The sequence below is a fragment of the Lycium barbarum genome, chromosome 11 (assembly GCF_019175385.1).
Source record: "Lycium barbarum isolate Lr01 chromosome 11, ASM1917538v2, whole genome shotgun sequence".
Lineage (NCBI taxonomy): Eukaryota > Viridiplantae > Streptophyta > Magnoliopsida > Solanales > Solanaceae > Lycium > Lycium barbarum.
In genome coordinates, this window is record NC_083347.1 from 31424572 (window position 1) to 31439652 (window position 15081).

A 15081-nucleotide genomic window follows, 5' to 3' on the forward strand; every position below is an offset into this window, starting at 1 on the left:
CTCCACGTACCCACGTGGTGATATCACATGTCGGTTTGTGAAATGCTCTCCCTACTTATCATGTTTTACTTATGTTATATATATATATATGTACTCATGCACATGCTCATGTTCATGTCCAGGTTTTCAGTTTCAGTTCTTATCATGTTATTCCATGTCCCATGTTATTTCTTTCAGTTGCTTTACATACCAGTACATTCAATGTGCTGACGTCCCCTTTTATTGCCCGGGGGCCTGCATTTCACGATGCAGGTACTGATATACAGGACGACACATCTGCTCAGTAGGACAGCATTCGTATCAGCTTATAGGTGAGCCCCATCTCATTCGGGGTTTAGTCAACTTTTGTTTTATGATTAGTGATGCATCTAAGGTATGCTGGGGGGCCTTGTCCCAGTAAGTATGTTTTCCAGTCAGACTCATGATATAGGTTTCATAGACTAGACAAATCAGTTACGTTATGTCAGACATTCGGAGTAGTATAGCCATTTTGGCTCATTCATGTTATTTCCGCACTCATGTTTAAACAAGTATTTTTATTAAGTATTATGACTTACTACGTTTTATAAAGGCTCATCATGCCTTCACGTTATATTCCACTCATGTTATGCCTCATGATGATTCAGCAAGCCATGTGGTTCGCTCGGTCACATGCAGTGAGGCACCGAGTGCTGTGTTTCGCCCAGGCCATGGTTCGGGGCGTGACAGTTTTGGGACCCACTTTCCTTGTAAGCTTTGGGAAACCATTCCTTGTAGGATTATGAACATCCATATAAAGGAGTTGTAATTGAGGATATCTTGTAGTGTGCTACTCTTCTCATTCACTGTGAAAAGATCTCTTTGCTTCTGCCCCAAGGATTAGGTTTGGTCGAACCTTGTTAAATCCTTGTGTTATTTTTTCTTCTCTATTTTTGCTTTGATTTGTGATCGTGCGCTACCCCAGATGCCTATTGATATCTCTTAATAATGCAATTGGAACTTATGACAAGTATTGGTGATAAGAATCGATTTGGGAAAAACACCAAAGCAAAACGCAAACGCAGAAAATTAAGATAGATAGAAATAAAGGGATGAGAATTGAAGAAATTGGATGAGAAAAGAGGGATAAAAGTAAGACCTAATTAGGATTGGATTTATGGGAAAACTTGGATATATGAATTCCAAATCCTCCTATTTGAATTCAACCTAAGAGAATTTATACTATTTGAAATCAAGGCAAGAGAAATTCAATTGATATCCATAAATGAACAACTTTTCATGAAATCAATAGACAATTGGTTCATAAGCCAACAATGGACCAAAAGGCTAGTAAGCCTACAAACTATGATAATCCTATCTACAAACTATGATAATCCTATCAACTCTCAATTTATCATAATTTATAAGCTCATTAATGAAATAAACTAAGTAGAGTATTTATACTACTAGGCTAAAGAAGACTAGACTAACTATTACAAAAATACCCTTATTGAAGTAAGAGTCTTGTTTGATAGTCTTCTTTAGGGGAAAATGACCTAATAATACCTATTTAAAACTCTATATTACAAAACATAAGGATGCTTTTTCTTATTTACAAAACATACCAATAAAATTACAAAGCATACCAGATTTGGGCTTAATGATATACCCACAATTTTAGGCTTTATTTAAGAAAGAAAATCTGATTTTAAATGTGGACTTAATTATAGGATAGTTACCATTCAACTTCTTCTTCTTTTTAAAAGTATTTTTCTCTCTCTCTCTCTCTCTCTCCCTCTATGATAGACACCATTTTCATACCAAAAATCCATCTTCTCTCCTAGTATAAATTTTCAAACTAATATTACAAAGTATTTTTGATTACTAACTTGTGTATTAATTGTATATAAAAATTGATTTGTATCGTTTTGAGATATATATGATCATTGTGTGTTTTGAAAATCTGTATAAATTATATAAATTGTAGTTTTAAAAAATGTTGAAAACTAATATGAAATGTGTATGGAGTCTGCTATATGTCATTTTTTAGATATATATATGCGGCACAATGTATATGAAATGTGAACTAATTAGATATCAATTAGTCTTAAAAATATTGAAAATTGATATGTGTATGAAATGTGGATGGAATTTGGTTTGTATCAATCAGAAAACTTATTATACATATATACTTTCTTATTATCTATGCATACTTTGATAAGATTTTATATAATTTATATGTACTTTATCATAGTCACAATGTACATACAACTTTTATACATATTTCATACGTAGAAATTATAACGAATTTATACATATTGCATACAAAAATTAATATATATATTTATTTCTAGTGTATGAACTTTGTATGGAATCTGGTTTGCATCAATTACAAGTTTATTATACATAGTTTTCTCAAAATTTATACATACTTTGATTAGATTTTATACAATTTATATGCACTTTATAATAATCAAAATACACATACAATTTTTATACGTATTTCATAGATAAAAATTATAAGAATCTATATTTATACATACTTTGATTAGATTTTATACAATTTATATGTACTTTATAATAATAAAAATACACATACAATTTTTATACGTATTTCATAGATAAAAATTATAAGAATCTATATAGTTATACATATTTCATACGAAAATTATACATATATATTTTTTGGTGTATGAACTTTTTACATAAAAATTACCAATTATAATGGACTTTTTGAGTAAAAGTTGGAGAAAATTAGGTAACAACATCTCTTAATTTTGAATGGGGAGAGAAAAATGGATGAAATAAGGAAGCAAAAGTTGGAGAAAATCAGGAAACTACATCTCTAAATTTTGAATGGAGAGAGAAAAGAGGATAAAATAAGTAAAACGATTTTCTTACCTTATTTAATGTGTTTTATTTGCTTCTTTTTAATTTACCTAATTCGTATAAATTTTGTAACAAGTCTATTGATATATTTTGTAAACTGAAAAATATCGTCATGTTCTGTAAATATATCATCTTACCATGTACATAGATGTTTTTTGCCCCTTCTTTAGGGATAATGGCTTGAATTGCAAAAATAGCCTCTTGCATAGCCAGCCACCATAGTGCTCCACCATCTTATCTTCGCTCCACACGACCAAGCAATCATTCGTACGTCATATGCTTGATTTGGCTCATGTTTGCTCCTCGGGATCGTATCATTTGGTTCGCCTACCGGGTTGGGGTCAGGTGCCATCGCGACTTAGATAAATTTGGTCATGAAAAAGTGATGCCAAAGCTTTAGGTTCACCACAATTATGAGTCATGCGCAATGTCTAGTAGAGTTTTGTGAATCGGTACAGACACGTTTGTTATCTTTGAAAGCTTAGGAATTCCCTTTCTTTCTTTCCTTATTACGCGTTCTTGTTTCACCTTGAATTCTAAATCTCTTTGTTGCCCTTTCTCACATTTGGTGAGAACACGTGGATTAGCGGTTTCGCGAGAGCCCACACTTGAGGCCAGGGCTGCTACTAGAAGTAGAAGCGGAGGCAGGGGATGGGTTAGGGCTCATATGACCCGCACAATATCACTTTCTAGAGGCTGAGTATCAGCTGTTGCTCGAGGTTATGATAGAGCTGTGTTGGTTGATCCACCAGCAGTTCACGATGATAAGCCGATTCAAGGAGTAGAGACAGGGCCAACTTAGGTCCCAGAGGGTTTTATCGCAACACCTGTGCCTCAAGAGACATTGGTATGGATCACGAGTTTCTTAGAGAGCATGACACAAGAAGGGGTCATATCTGTGACACCAGGGGGGGAGCATAGTTTGTTCAGCAATATGCTCCAGCCTCTAGTTTATCAAGATCTAGGGGTTCAGCCAACTGCGGCAGCACCTCAGCCTATGGGTGCTCCACCTCCCATTATTGTTCCATATCATAAGAGGCCGGATAGGTTCAGAAGGTTGCTCCCTCCAATAGGGATCCTTCTACTAATGCTTAGGAGATTCTTCAAGTCTTTCGTTGATCTATTAAGTGGAACTCCAGAAAATTTTCCTCAAGTTTGAAATGATGTAATTAGTAGACTCAAGGAAATTGTTTTGAGTATGAAATGGTGCAAATGGATCTCCAAAAAAGGTGCAATGAAATTTAAAAATAATAATAATAATAATAATAATAATAATAATAATAATAATTGAGTTTGAAATGGTATAAGTGGAGTGTTATGAAGTTATTTGCATTTGCATACGTTAAACCATGCACCTTTTCTATTTGTTGCTCCATTGTTGACAAATCGAATTGGTTTTGGATCAGTTTGGGCTAAAATATGCACAAGTTAGTTGTTTTCTCTAAGAACGTAAAAAGACAAGACAAAAAACAATCATAATACGCAGGAGCGGATCTAGTAAGGCGGGTGGGGATGCCACGCCACCCGCACACCTCGAGCAAAACCTTGTATATATATGTGATTATATATGGGAAATAGTATAAATATGTAAAATGACACCCTAACTAACAAAGATTCGTTCTCCTTTTTTCTTTTTTTCTTTTTCTATTTTGCTTCTTCTTTACTTTATTTTCCTTGTTTCTTCTTTTCTTTTTATTTACTTGCTGATGGGTTTTTTTTCCCTAATGAGTCACGTTGACTTTTTAAAATTTTATAAATCCTTGCTTCTCTTTATAGTTCATAGTGTTTATTAATTTTTTATTTTGATATCTAAATGTGCATCTAAGTTGAGTTCTAGTTCTAGTTGATTAGTCTTGAGTTAGTTGATAGCTTCAAAACATAACTCTCAATTATAAATGAATAATATATTTTTGTTGATATTAGTAATACTATTGAATTTTTATGCTCTGTTTAAAATTATCATAATTATTAAATTATTTCGTTTAATCGATATATATATAAATCGAAAAGATGAATAACCCGAATTGCGGTAGTAGAAAAAATAAATCAAGTTGAAATCCAAAATAGTGTGACAATCGGTTTGTCTATATAAACGGACGGAAGATGTTTCGCTCCCCAACTCGTTTAAGTCAACTGATGCATTGGGTCATTCCCTTGTTTACGGAACTGGGCTATGGAACGCGTCGAGAAAGCCGACACTTCTGCCTTTCCACAAGTTAAAAATTGTAACAATAGAAATACTTGTAGCTAAGATGAATAACTCGAACCGAAGCTCAAAATAAACCAAGTCAAAGGCCAAAATAGTGTGATAATCGGTCGGTCTATATAAATTGGAAGGCTGAATAACCAGAATTGAAGCCCAAAATAGTGTGGCACCCGGAATCTCAAATTCCTGAATCCGCCTCCGATAATGCGTATACGGATTGCGGGGTAAAACATCAATCACTACCCGTATATGTATATTGAAGTTATGTGACGAAAAAAAAATCTTGAGAAGGGAGAAGGGAAAAACAAAAGCCTTAAGGATTTTATGCTTAGTTTAAGGTATTTTTGCCCACCTTATTATAAAGGAATTTCATATATTTACGAAATAGTGGATGAGTTTCAAAGAGCGGTCCAAAAAGTGGCTATTTATCAAAATCATCTTTAAACAAACTAGATCTATTTTGAGGGTCATTTTCACGATTGTCCTTCAAAGGCACTGGTCTTTAAATTTTTCCCCTCAAATGGTAGGTCTTTAATTTTTATCCTTGATCTAATACCCCGAGGTTTTGGATTCGAACCTCGGCTCAGTAAAAAAAAAAATATTTGCAAGGCAGAGTTTTATAGCAAAATTAGGCCTATTCAGGCAGATTTTGCCTCAAGGCAAACTTCTGCTTGTTCCCCGAATAGGCCTAATTTTATTACAAACTTCTGCATTGCGATTTTTTAAAAAAAAAATATTTGTTTGAGAGGGATTTGAACCCAGAAACTATAGGTTTTAGGCGAAGGGAAACAATTAAAGATTTCAAATTTAAGGGGCAAAAATTAAATACCAGTGCCTTTGAAAGGCATTTCCGCACAAAAAAGAAGAAGGTATTTTTACAAAGCAAACTTACGGGAGTTTGGTTTTATGATTCATTATAAATGTACTTTTAATTGTATGCCTTTTTTCAATCAAAACTCGACAAAATATAATACAGAAAATCTTTTTATGATCGTTAGTTCCTATTCAAAATGTAATTGACGTGGAGATGATATCCGCGTCTCATCATTAAAATACCTATTTGATAATGACTTTTTTTTTGTTTTTCCAAATATCCAGCTTTGTTTGTTGGGTAGTTTAGCCGTCCAAACCGAAATAAATTGCACGGAGGAAACTTTAGATAAGAATTGGGTCCGTATCAATCAAACATAACATAACATCATAGGGTATCGTGAAATAACGGTATTTTTTTGGCCCAATTAAACAATGATAGGGGCTTTTTTTTTTTACCAAACCATTAATGAAGGACAAATTTAATAAGTTTCGCACGCTGTAAGGATATTTTTGACTCTTTTCCGTTGATTTTATCGTGAAAATTATTTTACTTATATTTCAGGTGAAGGTGACAATGTCTATTTTCATCAAAATTCACCACTTACCATATAAACTGAGGTGGCTATCTCGAAACTAAAGAAAACAAACAAACAAAAAAAACAAATGGCACTCACGCAGTCACGCGATGTTTGTGGTATATAATAGAAGTCATTTTCAGGAAAAAAAAATTCTTGAGAAAATTATTTGTCGGTGTTTGATTACAAAAAATCATCAAAAGAGAAAAATGTCTTCACTCGCTAGTCATTTTTTAATCTTAATTTTTAACTGTGGCTTGAGCTACATACATACATGTGTGTGTACATATATAACCTTAAACACTCTTGGGCACCCCTACTGAAATTACTATTTTCACCACTTATTTTTAGGGAGAAAGATCACGCATGCCCCCTCAAACTAAAATAATTACCTGCCCATACTTCCATTACTTCAGTCCTCCATGATACCATCATGGTGTATAAATGTACTGAGATGGTATCATGGAAGATACTTCAGTCCTTCTCTTAGTCCTTCATGATACTATCATGGTATATAAATATACTGAGACGGTATTATGAATGATAATGTTCATTTATTAAAAGTGACACACTTTTCTCGAAAAAAACCTCTATGATACCATCGTCTTATATACATTTATTGTTTCAGTCCTTCAATGAGACACTCCTCAGGACCATGGTACCATCGTGGTATATAAATATACTGAGACAGTATCATGGAGGACTGCTTCAGTCCTTCTCTTAGTCCTTCATGATACCATCATGATATATAAATATACTGCGATGATATCATGAAGGAAGGGATGTCGGGTAATTAGTTTGGGTTGAGCTGGACAAAAGCAAAAATAGTTTGGGAGGGGACATGAGCGGGTAATTAGTTTGGGTTGGACGGGCAATCGGATGTTTTCCCTATTTTTAGGACTCTAAATTTTCATCACAACACACTACGATATATGCTAATATTATTCTTAATTTTTAATATATATTTTCTTATAAAGGAATTTTCACTCACCTATCAAGTAACACAAATAAACATTTCCATTCAGAATAAATTCCGTGGAACCAAACACACTCTGGCTATCTCTTCTACCTAAAAATGCAAGACGTCCGAGTAATGATATAAATAGAATATTTGACACAATGATGCTATATATGATCATTTCTATTGGCATTGGTATAAAGTAGAGACAAGCAAGGGAATTTTCTGATAGCTAACATAAAATAATGGTTATATTCTAATACCATACAAAAGGTAAATGGAATGGATCACGAAATCAAGTAGATGCACTGTACTGTGCTTCCAGGAAAAACTATTCTACAGCTATAGCACACCAAGTACGAGCTTTTTAATTTAAGATCAAATTTAGATACGGAGCTTTTTGATTTTTTTTACACGAAATAAATTCAAGTGTTCAGATCAAAAGATAAAATTTCTCAAATGAGTATATTTAGCGAATCGAATAAATAAATAAACATATATACTAGTATATATCTATTGAAATATCTACAAAATGAGATATAAAACACAGTCACTGTGTATGAAAATGATAATTGCTCATATTCATAAATCAAACGACAACTTTACGTTGATGTATGCTTTCAAACTTGCCTAATCGTAATGATTAAAACAAAAACATATAAAACATTTCTAAATAATTTCAATATAGAAGAATAATCTAAAACTCAATTGCGCGCTATGAACATGTTCATATAACTTTTTATGGCTAAAATTAAATAGAGTTTTTAAAAATATCCATAGTAATGAAAAATTATATATGGTCATAAAACCTATAAGTCACAACAATATGAATTAATACACACATACATACATACATAAAACTAAATAACTAATACACACACTCGACTAAAATATTGTCTATTTTGATTCAATTCTTTTATATTTCTGAAGGGGGGCTGCTAATGGTTAAGCTTTTTCTCTGTTAACTACTACTTCTCTGTTCCCAATTTATGTGGCGCGTTTGACTAAACGCAAAGTTTTAGAAAAAAAGAAAGACATTTGAAATTTGTGATCTTAAATCAATCTTAGATATTTTTGTGGTTAAATAATTTCATTAAAGATAAAAAGAAAATTTTAAAGTTAAGTTATTTCTAAATATAAAAATGTGATTGTGATACGCTAAATAAAATTAAAAGAAAAGTGTGTCAATATGTGTAAAATGACTTTACGATATATGCAAGAATAACTAAAAATCCATAGCACGTGACATGCAATGAAAGCGAGGTACTATGTGTTCCCTTAAACCCACAGGGTTAGCCAATAGATTTGTTGGTTGAAACTAAACCCACATTGTTCAGTGCACAATATATTCACATATATTGTTCATCGTCCGTACTTCGGACCATAAGGAAGATAAAGAAAGGACAAGTTGAAATTCTTTAAAGCGTGTACTATCCTTTGTTATTGCATCTTATAACTTCGTCTTTGGTTTATTGATTGTAGCAAGAAAGGAAAAAAACAGTGTTTGGAGTTTCAAGGTATACAATGTCTTAACATTGGGACTGTGAAAATGAGAAATTGGTTCTAGTTTCACAATATGTCTAATGAATGTAGAATGTAACTTATAACATCTGGAATTATATATTTTCCTTAATATTTTTTAAGTTTATAAGAGGGGTACTTACCATTCGGTCCCCACCATAATCTTTGGTGGTAAAATCTGAAATAGTTAAGATGTAATAGAAATTACATCCAGTAAATAAATCATAGTATGAGACTTGAGATAAAATTAGACTGACTAAAAATTGTGCATGTTTTCTTCAATTATCCTGCAATTAAAAGGGTTTATAGTTACTAGTGTAATTTAATTTCCGCATTGACAAATTTAATGTAACAATTTTATGAATCCCTGACAAGTCTACCGAGAATTTAGCCTGGACAAAGTTTTAAATTAATGGGCCCCCCTATCCAGAAGTGTTTTTCTTTGACTTTCCTACCACGGCAGTTTTCACTTTCCTAACTATTTTTCATATTTGACTCCAAAAGAATTTGTGGCAAAGGAAAAACAATGGTACTTTTGTTTCCTATTGGCTGAGATTCAGCCCAATTGTGACGCATTTATTAGCCATTAGGATTTGGCTTAGCAGGAACTTGGGAGGAAACTTCTTTCCAAGTCCCACATCAAATATGAAAACTGTCAAGATTAGCCTACTCAAAAATTCCATTTGTCATTTATGTTATTTCTCAAGTTCAAAAATAAAAATTAGAATATTAAACATGAAGTTAAGATTTCATCATCCAGCCTTTTTTTAAAATTTTTATAACACTATAAATATTACTGTATTAACAAACAAAACAAGCACACACATAAAGAGATCCTACTCGTACAACCACCTTCCAAGAAGAATGTTCTGCATATAAGTTGTCACGCTTCAAAATTCACTCTGGACGCAACAGGTATTCGATGCTATGAATAATACCGGAAGCAACTTATAAAATCAATAAACATCTATTCTCTTTCAATAGTCTTTTAATATTTAGTTAAAACAATCATTAGTCATTTATGGCTAACTGAAAGCATACTCATACTTATAAAAATTAGCGGAAGTTTAATAGAAATAAAATGTCTTAAACCATGGCGAATGCACCAACAAGTTATACGAGACTTCAACACTCTACCCACAGCACAACGTCTAACTGTGGAGCTTCTAAGAACATAAACAGAGCCTAACACATCGGGACACAACTCAGAAACTTAAACAATAAAACTAGATAGATGGGGTGTCCCACGAACAAGGGTGTGGGCTCACCAATAAGTCTGGAAAGCAGCAAGTCCTCCTACTCCGTACGCGTATCACTAACCTGCTCGTCTTGGTTACATATCATACCATAAAAAACAACAATGGTATGCCTGAGTACTGGGTACATAGTGAGTGTCTCCGGGACAATGGTTAATAGCAAAATATATAAATAACAAGTGTACTTGAAAACAATATTGAGAAATAGTTCAAAACAAATGATAACATCTCGTGAATATCTGGTATAAGTCAATGATGAAGAAATAATCACTTTGAGTCCTTAAATCCTTCTCGTTACCTTAAGTTCTTTCAAAAACCGTTTGAAATTAAAATATAGAGTAAGCCAGTAACCTTAGTAAATTCACCAATAAAAGCTAATAACAGAGGATCATATCAATTTCAACTTATTACAGCGTTTATCACGTTCTGTCTTCTCGCTTCTGAACTCAAGATCATCAACAAGCCACTCACAAGCAACCAAAATACAACACATGCCAATACAGGCCCAAATCAATATAACGAAGGGATGATCACTTAAGGTTCCCTAAACTGCATAGAAGCACCACATCAGAGCTATCAACTCATGACGGCTACCCTTCCTCCCCAATAGCTAGGCAAAGACCACATCGGGGCTACGAACCCTCGATGACCATTCTTTCTCCCGAATGGCTAGGCATGAACCATACCGGGTCTAACGACCCTCGATGACCACTCTTCCTCCCGAATGGCTAGGCTAATCCTACTAGGATCCATAGTGATTACCCTTCCTTCCGAATAGCTAGGCCAAACACAAATAATAAAAATCATGGTATATTAGCCGAATCACAAATCATGGCATGGAAGCCGAATAGTTCATTATGAATTATCTTCATCATCCCATTAATAGGGGTACTATACCAATATCATTAACTGATTTAGAAATCAAGTTCAAATCATTATTCAATTTCCAGTCAACGAAACCTGTTCATGGGGAAAAATACCTCAAACATTCAAACCGTCGAATTCAAGTTTAAAATATCACTTATAGGGGAATTTCATGTTCAAAGTTCAAAGATTTATAATTCAGTTCCAATAATCCTTTGATAAGGAAATCATGAATATAATATATAGTATAATACACCTAAGGTCCCATGAGGGTTTTCCTTTCACGCACATGAAACCTTGCCAAAGAAATCATTTTTAAAGATTGAAAAGTATGTTCGAAAAGGACATTCTTCAAAAGAAGGTTTTCAAAAGAGACATAACTCTATTCCCCCTAAAATGCTACCAACGGAATTTTCATGGTTCAACAAGCACTCTACAATAGATTTAGACGAGAAAGATTAGAACCTTAAATCGCCTCTACGAGTTTTCCTTCAATTTCAGAAACGAGGGCTTTTTCTAAGCCTTAAATCTTGTTCTTGAACCTCATATAAATCACTTGTGGATTCTAATCTCGTAGTATGCTCTACACTAGTCTAAACCTATTTAATAATCTCAAAAAATTTAGAAGTCTTACCTTTTAGACGAAACTCCACACGCCCCCGGCTTCTCCTTTCTTGAGTTTTCAAGAATTTAGGGTCTGAAAGGATGAAATAGTGTCACATAAGATTGAATTTGGTGACATGGACGGATTGGGAACTCACCTTAGGGTTTGAGAGAGGTCTCTAGGATTCTTTTCCTCCAAAAATTCATCTAAAATGAAGTGGGGAAAAAAAATATAATGAAGTGGTAAACTTATAAAAAATCGGAATCAGAAAATATGGGGCCGATCGCTGGCCAGGCATCGCGAGTGACGAGGCCCACTATGGCAGAAGCAGGTTTTTCTCAAGTTGGACGTGCGTCGTACGTTTTCTGACAGTTGATATTCGCTCAGTAAAATGGGCATAACTCTTACTACGGTGCTCCGTTTGAGCTCCACCATATATGGTTAGAAAGATATTTTGAAGACCTACTGTAACACCTCATACCTTTTAACTAGGTTGCGTTTATGATTTGAAACTTAGAAGACCAGATGAGAAGTATGGGAAATAAATTCATCTCAGTTCAGCGAAATCCCATTTATACGACCAGTTATATGGACTGTATATTCTTATACGGACCGTATAACCAGTCTGTGTTACGCAGGAGCAAAAATTCTAGTTTCTGCCAAGTTTGTGAAATCCTTCTATACGCGGCCGTATAAAGTTATACGGACTGTATTTTAGTTCGTGGAACTTAATTGGGAAATTTCAGTTTCTGGGATTTTGATCATGGTCAAATACGGTCAAGTTATACGGACCGTATAACTTTATATAAACCGTATAAATTCCCGACACAGTTAAGTATAAATATGGCATGTTCAGTTCTTTTGCCACTTTTCAGATTCTTCAAGCCCTAGAACGAAGGTGTTCTTCTCCCAACAATCCAAAACATCAAGGTAAGTCAATCCAAGCCCTTCCAAATCAATTCTAACATGTGTTCTCATAATCTAACAATGAAATCATTGTTCTTAACATAGGGTTTTCAAGAAAACCCATTTAAAGGACTCAAGACTTAAACCTTGGAATTCTTCTTCCAAAATCAAATTGTTATTACAAGTTTGGAGCATTACCAGATATGTAGGGTTACTATCTATGTGTGGGAACATCTTTGTTCTTCCCCACACCACTTCTTTCATAAAGTATGAAGTTATACGAAAACTAAGATTTTTAACCATGCTCATGATAACCCTAGGTCCATGTACCATGCTATACTAAGTATTGAAGTATTATTAATCCATTATTGAGTTCTTGGTATTTCATTATGATTATTGAGAATCTGTCCGTAATCCATGAAAATCCATACTTTACATTCCATGGGGTTCTTACATGCAAGTTATAATTTATTATGTTTATTTTCAAGAAAATACTCTACATGCTTTGCACATTTTCATGCAAGAATACTATGAAGTGATATCCATGTACATGCAAGTTATGATTTATGAAAACCAGGGTCTCAAGTGCCACCTATTTTCCATGTTCATTTTCGGGAGTTGCACAAATTACCGAGAAGGCTTCAAGCAGCCTGAAACTACGTTAGCCGCTGTAGGATGAGGATCGCTCCACCCATGTTTAGGACGATTCCTTAATAATGATTGGATCCTTTCATGCCATGTTTATATCTCATATCCCTGGAAAGGTATGGGAGCTCTGCTGGTAGGGTGCAAGTACCGGAACCATGTTGTCGGTTACAATTATGCTCTCCCTACTTATAATGTTTTACTCGTGTTATATCTATATGTATTCATGTTCATGATCAGGCTTCAGTTTCAGTCTCAATTTTTATGATATTATTTCCATGTCCCATGTTATTTCATTCAGTTGCTTTACATACCAGTACATTCAATGTGCTGACGTCCCCTTTTATTGCACAGAGGCCTGCATTTCACGATGCAGGTACGGATTTACAGGACGACGCATCTGCTCAGTAGGACTTGCTCGTATCAGCCTATTGGTGAGCCCCATCTCCTTCGGAGTTTAGTCAGTCATTTATCCTATAGTAGTTATGCATTAAAGGTATGCTGGGGGCCTTCTCCCAGCAAGTATGTTTTACGATCCAGACTCATGATAGAGGTTTCATAGACTAGTTAGTTATATTATGTCAAATATTCAGAATTGTTTAGCCATCTTTGGCTCAATTCATGGTATTTCCGCATTCATGTTTTAAACGAGTATTTTATTAATTATTACGACTTCATGTGTTTTCGTAAAGCCCATCATGTTTCATGTCATATTCTGCTCATGTATGCCTCATGATGATTCAACAAGCCATGTGGTTCGCTCGGTCACATGCAGTAAGGCACCGAGTGCCGTGTTTCGTCTAGGCCATGGTTCGGGGCGTGACACCTACAACTTTCATGTTTTGAGAATATATCCTTTGATCATTATTTTGTTCATCCCAGGTATACTTATTGTCGGTATAAGGGGACTCCATCAATTCACCCTTCTCAATACAGGTGTGAAAATCCACCACATCAGCCCGAGTTACTGGATTCCCTCTAATCATGTCCTCAGCTTTTAGGGGTGTCAATGGTTCGGTTCAGCCGGTTTTTTATAAAAGAATATACCATATCAATTTTTCGGTTACTATACTATATATAATCAAAATTAAACTTTTTAAAACCGTCCTAATCATATAAGTTTTTCTTCGGTATTGGTACGGTTCGATTAGTTTTCGGTATTTTTTGAAAAATCAACTAATACAATACAAAAAAAATGGAGCTAAGAATTAAAAAGTTATGGAAGACACATACTGAAAATACACTAACATTATTGATGAACCTCACAAATACAAAGATATATACATATAACTTATAAGGAACACACCACATTTTAAAATAAATACTAGCAAGGCAACAAACCAACGATTGAATCAAGACATGATGATTGGTGTTTAACGAATATTTTTATTATAAAAAGTTATTGAAAACTAAAACTACTTAAATTAATTTTCATATAACTTTCAGTGCAGTGGAAAAGGATACTTGTATTATATTTTTAGTTTAAAAATTTGCAATATGAAGTTATATGTATATGCTACCATTGCTAATTGGAATAAGAACTTCAAAAATTTAGAAAAAATATAGAGGGAACAAAAAGAATAGTAGGAGAAAACAAATCTTCCTTCTTCTGGAGTAGTTGATGATATTGTCGTGTAGTAGCGTTAGAGATTTTATATTTCAATAGGGAAGAGTAGGTTTAAGTTTTAATTATAGCTCTCTCCATTTAAACTCATCCCAGGGCATAGTCTAAGGTTAAAATATCTAATGCTATGTATCACAAATTTTGATACATAAAATATATCTTCTACATGTATATTTATTCGGTTCGGTTCGGTATTTTTTTGATATTTTTTATAAAATAAAATATCCACCCTAATTATTCGGTACAATTATAAATTTACATG